Raw genomic sequence first — 7347 nt, forward strand, 5'->3', positions numbered from 1 at the left:
ATGATCCCTTTCCCAGGATCCTCGGGGAATTTTATCCTGCTCTTGCAGGAACATGAGATGTTTGCAAGGTCCTTGATCTCTCCTGCGCTGTACCTGTGGCTCATTAGCCCTGGGCTTCTTGGTCTTTTTTCATTTGACAGCACCTGGGAAAGCACGTAGTGGTGAGCAGGGCTGGGGAAGTATTCTAGGGGGGGGTGTACATATCTACGGTGACTTTAATACCACCCATCTCTCTGCTACTGAATCTGTCTAGTGCTGTGGGTGCTCTGCTGGGAGAGTGGTGGCTGCTGCAATGTGGCCGGCTCTGAAACAGCTCCTCCAGCAAACGCCTGAAGGCCAGGGTCTCACCTCACTTCTGGCCGTGTAGATGAAAGGTTTTGTATGTGCTGCTTTGCAGGGGTTGGAGCCTGCAAAGCCTGATTCTTCCAGCTTTGTCTAGCAGTTGGGTTTTAAACCACGAGCTCCAGTTCTGAAACTTGTTCTGTTTTGTTTCCCTGTGGTTAGGGAAAAATCGTAGTGTCTTGCTCTGTGTGCATTGTACGATGTCTGAGCAGAGTTTGCACCCCATCCCATCCCACCATCACTCTCTGTGGCTGCAGGAATGTTATCTCTAAGGTCTCCACCTGCCCCAATAAACTTGTCTGGAAGTGGGTCAGTGGGTTTAAAAGTTCTGGGGAGATACGGTGTGATGGTATCAGCATCATACCATGAAAAAAGCAGGCTGAAGTCAAATTCAAGGCAACAATGAAAACTTGGAGAGGAACAGACAGAAGAGACAGTGGATCAGCAGATGCAGAAATCCCTCTGGGTCCTACCAAGTGTTTTGCCAGTGTTAAATGCTGAGCAAAATATAGTCTCTGAGAGATCAGATCACTGGGTATTCCCTCTGGATGGGGAGACCCTGGGTTGAATATTTCTTCTGTGAATCATCTTCTGGAGCTGTCAGAGCAGAGATCTGGCATGGGGTTATCGCTGTGTCTGACTGGCTGCTGGAGGTAACATTGCTTCCAGGCTGTTTGGGCACAACTACTTGAAGAAGACGCATAAATGGCATCATCCAGCTCTCTGCTACTACAGCTTTGTTTCCTGGAAGCTTGGATTCAGCAACAGCAAACAAAGCCCTTCTGGGATGGCCTGAGCATCCAGAGCTGGGGTTTACAGGGGAAGGGGCAACCGGAGGGGTTTTGGCAGGAGTGTCCTCAGCTGCTGTTGTCTCCAGCTGGGCTTGGGGCAGACCAGCCCACAAAAGCATCTCCTGAATTTGCAAGGCCCATTGAAGGGCTTTTCCAGGTCCTCAGCAGCACATGGCTGTTTTGCTAGATGCTTCTCTGTGAGCTGAGAGGTGGGTCACTGGCAGCTGAAAAGATAGAAGAGGTCAATACAGGGGAAGGAGCCAATTGCTAAACGACCTTCATGAAAGATGCTGAAGAGCCTGTGTGGCACAGGGAGGTGTCAGGCACGTGTGAGAGAAATCCTACGAGGAAAGCCAGCAAAGGAGATGGTCCAGCTAGATTATTTTTTTTTTTTTTTTGTCTTGGCTTTTTCCTTTTATCCATCATAGAGGTTCTTCCAAAGCAGGGAACAGACATGAAAAGACTCGTATGCAAGAAGAGCATGGTGGGAGGGAGCGGACTGTGCAGCCCTCCTGATGCTGCAGTGATGGGTTGTCTTCTCCTAAGTCTGATCTGGGGACAGGCTGTGAGGAGGAGGTTCCTGATGCCCCTCTCCCTTGTTTTGGGGAGCCATATGTCAGCTGTAGCTGGTCTTGGGGACTGCTTGACTGCATTCTTCATTTGGGATCTTTGGAGACAGTCCGTGTGGACAGCATGAGAGCTGCAGGTGCTCTGTTTGCAAAGCTATAGAATTACTGAAAGGAGGATTGGGTTTAAATCATATCTCCTCCAATAAATCAGCACAGACTGGACCTCCCTATCTTTGTGGGGGGCATGTGTTTGAGAGAGAATCCAAACCTCCCTTTGCTTTACTAGTACCTGCTCAAGTCTGCCCAGCCTTGCACCAGGACAACTGGTTATAACAGTAACGTTATCTCAAGCAGTAAGTAAAGCAGGGCTGGGCTGCTCCGCGGCTTCCCTGCGCCGAGTACAAACAGCAAGCTGTTCCTGCGCGTGGGCTACCGTCGCTGCCAGGAAAGCTATTCTCATTCAGCAGAGAGAAATGAGCTGTGCAAAAAGAAGGCACGTCTCGTATTGATAGGCCTGCCAGTTCAACCAGTACATGGTGGTGCTGCTGCACGGGGCTGGCTCGGTAGGCTGGTTACGGGGATGTGTTTGATGCAGGGTGACCCTTTGGACTGTGCTGGCATTGACAGAGAATCACCCTGGCTGCTGTGGCTAAGTCGGTGTGACCGGTCCTGGGTGGGCTGCTGCAGCGGTTACTTCCAACAGGAACATAACGAGACGCTGCGATGTGACACGGTAGAGGACACAGTCCCTTGCGTGGCATGTTGGTGTTAAAAGTGATGTCCCACTGCGGCTCCCAAGGCATTTTCACCCCTTCTGGCCCAGAAAGAACAATGGTGCAGAGATGCCTTGGGCTGCTTTTTGGGCTTCTTTAGTCTCTTTAACGTTTTTCCTTGGGTGGTGTTTGAAGCTTGCTGAGGATGCTGCCCTCGCGCTGCACAAGGAAGGGATTTCTTTCAGCCCTTCCCTTGCATCTTTCAGGAGGAAACTCCTGGGAGTTTAAAAAGAAATGTCGACACCGACCTTCCTTTTGGAAAATTTCAGCTCCTGGTGGAGGTGTCTGCGTGTCGAGCAGAGCCCTTGAAGCCGCCGGTTGGGCGGAGGGTGCCGGAGCCTCTCCGTGCTGTAGCTCGAGGGCTCTGATTTTCGGCAGTGCCGGGCTGGCAGGATGCCGAGCCGCGGGAAGGCTCCGTGGGTGCCGGTATCTGCTGCAGATCTGAGATCCGCTGAAGTGTGTCTGCCCCAACGCCAACCCGCGCTCAGGTCAGCTCTTGGCTGCTCGGAGGGTTTGCGTGCGTGCCTGCCCTGCGATCCCTTGGCCCGTTTCGGAGATGGGAGCTGCCTGTGGGATTGCTTTCAACCCCAGTTTGGCATGGGGGAGCAAGACAAGGGGACCTGGCTGGGGAAGTGGGGAGATTTTAAGCCATGTCTCTGGGGTGGGAGGGGAAAGCTTGACTCCTATGAGTCTCATTTCACCATATTCCCCCCTCCTCCCCTACAAAAGCCCCCAAAAGACATGCAAGGACACGGGAGCCATCTCGCCCTGCACACTCTCTGTGACAGCCCTGGGGAGGGAGGAGACCCCGACCCAGCTCTCCCTCGCTGGGACACATCTCCCTCCCCTTCGGGGGGCTGCGGGGTGACTCGAGCTGGGGGCCGGCATTCCCGCCTGCCATGGCGGAGGACCCCAGCCCGCTGCGGTCCCCGTACCATGCCGGATGTCAGGGAGCCAGACAGGCCGTCCTGGCCATCGCAGCTGAGCTCCCGGCCCCAAACAATGGGGCCATTGAGGGGCTGGAGATGGGGGTGAGGCCCGGCCAGCCCGGCTGTGGGCTGCGGACAGGGAGGACAGCTGAGCCCGCTTGTTCCACCCTGGCTGAATTACAGCCCAAAATAGGCGCCTGGTGGCCATTCAGAGGCTGGGCCTCTTTGTCCAGAAGCCACGGCTTGTTTGCACGTGGGGATTTTGTGGAGTATTTATGGCTTGGAGGAGGGGAAAGAAGGAGGGAGCCTGGAAGTTGTGCGAACTTATTTTTATTTGTTTTTTTGGTGTTAAAAAGTCAGGACCGCTGATATTTTTATCCCCGCCCCACACCTTCCCGTAGGTGCTTGCGCTTCCTCGCAAGCCGGGCACCTCTGAGCCGGTGCACGAGCAAGAGGCTTGTTCCACCAGCTGACGTGATGGATGGGCGATGGTGACGAGGGGCAGAGAGGATGAAAGCCCCGTGGTGGGGTTGTGGTGCTCCCTTGACCCTGATGGGTGAGAGGGATGGAGAGATGCTGTCAACAGCTGGTGAGGCCACTAAGCTGTCCCCATTGTATGTGTTTGTCCATCTCCATGTGCCCCAGTCACTAGTCCTGGGCTCTTCTGTGGCTGTCAGAGCCACCTCCTGCCCCGTGGGGTGCACATGAGTGTCTGCAGATAGCAGTTCCCCATCCTCCCTCACCAGATCCCCGCCGATCCACTTTCCTGGCACTGAAATGGATGCTGTCTGGCTCTTGTAGACACCGAGCATCTGCTGTGCCCAGTGACTCCAAAAATCGCGCCTCTTCCTTAGCCGTGCATGGATTCAAGGGCTTGATGTGAGGTATCTGAAGAGGTGGTCATAGTTCAAGCCTGCTCTGCGTTGTGCTGCTGAAAGTGGGGGTTATGTCTGCGTTGGGAGGGGTGTAAAATTAATGCAATGTTGGGATCAGCTCATTCACTAACTGTGCCGGTCCAAATCTTGCCCTTGGAGGCATGTGTGTTGCTGCCAGTGCCATCAACATAAAGCCTCTCCCCAGCACAGCCGGGGATAGGATTTGGCCTGTTTATGTTCACGGTGCAAAAAGAACCGAAGGATTAATGACTGATTACTTCTCAGGCCAGCGGGAGCCCTGGGTACCCATCTAGTCTGCAGATAAAATGCGGGGCAGACCAAGACAAAGCTTTGCAACAGAATCCTCCCAATTACCTCACCGATCTCCTCGCATGCCGTAAAATGCACCGTCAGCTCTGCAGCCGGCTAGCTAGCGCTCAGCCTGGAGATGAAACACCTCCTGACGCTGCTCCGAGCCGCTCGGCGAGGTTTTGGGGGAGAAAAGCCTCGATCGTCCCCCCTCCACCTCACCCCTCTCCCCGACCTGGGCATCGTTTGGAGGTGGTTTGGCAGAGCCTTGGCTGGTCCCTACCTGCCTGTGCATGTGTCTGAGCATCCTATCGGTCCCCCCCCTCCCCAGCGGAGCCTGCGCATTGGATGCAGTTTCTATGGTTACTGCAGCTCCCTGGCCCGGGAAGAGCAGTTGGATGCTGGAGCTGGCAGGACCGACGTCTCCCTCTGGATCAGCCAGAAACTTGACAGGGAGTTGGTGTGTGCGGGAGCGACAGAGCATGGGACAAAGCGGGGAGAGAAGGAACCCAGGAGAAAAACCCGGCACCTGCTGGGTGCCAGGGTTGGTCCCCAACAGGGTATCTTCTGAGCAGGCTTCAGACGAGCAAAACGGGTGGTGGTGGGGAAAGGGATGATGAGAAAATTGCAGTTCTGGTGATCACATGAAGGTGACATTTGTTGCAGCATCTCCAACCGTCGATTCAGGGATCTAAACACATGGAAGTTTTAACTGCTGCCAGAGCCTGACGACTATTCCTACCCACATTTGTTTTCTTCCAGCCCTTCTTTCCTCCTCTTGCAGTCTTTGAGGGTTTTTTTATCCTCATATTTCCCTCCCTACACACACAAGTTTCCTCCCCATTCCTATATATCCCCCTCCTGTTGGTTAGGCTAAAAGTTTAAGGCCCATTTAGCCCTCACCCCATGCAGTGCCATTTAGGAATTGATGGGACTTTTTTGGCAGAGTTTTTCCCTGTCACAGCCTTGCTGCTATGGCTGTGCTGGCATCCTTGATGGACCCGAGCACTGAGCTCTCTGCCTGGGTGCAAACCCAGTCGGGTGTTTGCATCTGCAGTCAGGGACCCTCCTGCCCCATCCTCTCGTCCGCCTGCCCCAAATACATACAAATTGGATTCAACCTCGTAGGCTGGACTTGCAAAGCCCTTTCTTTCCGGCTTGGCCACTTCGCCTCCTCTAAACTGCTGGCAGACAGGGCAGTGCCTCCGAAACGCGTATGCTGTAATAGACATCTTGATCCCTGCTGTTCGGGGCAGGGTGTGGGGACAGGAATGAAAATAATTAGGCCAAAGGCTCGGGCGATGAAGAGCCCTCATCCTGACCTGCTTGGGAGGTAACTGGGAGCACAGGTCTCCCCATGCTTCCCAGATGAGGAAGGCTGCTCTCCCAGGGAGCTCTCGGTGAGCCCCAAGCCAGTCTGACTGGCTCTCCTGTGTCCCTGGGGCAGCTCCAAGCGCTGTGGCTCTGTCGGGCGAAGGGTTGCAGTGGATTACAGCTGGCCCTGACTCAGAGAGGAGAGAGCAGACAGGCAGGGGAAGGATTTGTGGGGTTCTGGCTGTTGGCAGGGCTGGCAAGCTGCAAAAAAAAAAAATCCCTGCACTTGTGCACCGGACTGTCTTGTAACCCTGAGCCTCCGGGGTGAGGAAAGGATGGAGCACTAGCATGAGCCGAGCAGCTCTCCTGGGTTTGCACCGGGGGCTCTCACTGCCCCAAGGCAGCGCTGCCTGGCCCTGCCCGCGTGGCATGGGGGGCCAGGGGCTGCCAGGACTGCACAGGTGGTGTGGGGTGGCAAGTCTCTTCCATGCACAGGGCCAGCCCGGCTCCTCACCCTCCCTGCGGAGAGGGGAGGTGGTGGTGCCTGGGGAGATGTCGCATGACTTCTCCAGAGCCGTGGCCTAGTTTTGAGGGAGTTGCTGCCCTTCCCTGCCTGTCTGGCCCTTTCCCCTCGCCTGCCCCACGCGGTCCTGTCACCACTCATGTTCCTCCAGCTTCTTGCTGGGCTGTGACCTGATTCACCCAGGCAGAATATCCCTGACTGGTTGGCTGGGCAGGTTCCCAGGTCTTGGGCAAGGTTGAAGATGCTTCTTCAGTGGTGTGGTTGCAGTTGGAAAAGCTCCCTCCCCCGAGAAGCATCTGTCTGTGCAGCTGAATGAGGACCAAACACCCATGGTCCTGAGCTGCTCTGTCTGGAGTCTGTGCAAACCCCAGGCTGGATGCAGGGGGCTCAGCTCCATCTTGGGGGTTCCCAAGTCCCAGCAGAGGATCTGGAGGTGACGTCTGTGACAGCGCCAGGCACTGTGTGAGCACCTTACTTCAAAAGTCATCAGCTCTTGTACCAAAAACCTTCATCTACCTTTTGGGGCAAAATCTTTTTTTTTCGTCATTCACCAGGATTTTTCTGGTGTTGCAGAAAGGCTGATGGAAGCAGAGGCAGAAATGAGCTTCCCCTTGATTAAGCCTAGTCTTTTTTTTTTCCGAGAGTGAGAAAGCTGTTGGATGGGATAGTGGCAAAGGCTGTTGAGCTCCTGTGCTCAGGGAGGTAGTGTGGTCCCATGGAGCAGTTATGCTGAGGAAGCTGGCGCTGTGGCTGGGGCTATAGTACAGCCATGTTTCTATAGGGGTGATGCCATGGAGGTGCCTGAGGGGACATCAGTGTCTGCAGCAGTGCTGGATGCTTTGCTGGCACCGGACCTGCTGATGCTCTGCCTTGCTTGTCTTGGGTCCTGCATCCCATCCCTTGGGAGGGATCAGTCTTTGCA

The sequence above is a fragment of the Tauraco erythrolophus genome, chromosome 22 (genome assembly GCF_009769465.1).
Source record: "Tauraco erythrolophus isolate bTauEry1 chromosome 22, bTauEry1.pri, whole genome shotgun sequence".
NCBI classification, from domain to species: domain Eukaryota; kingdom Metazoa; phylum Chordata; class Aves; order Musophagiformes; family Musophagidae; genus Tauraco; species Tauraco erythrolophus.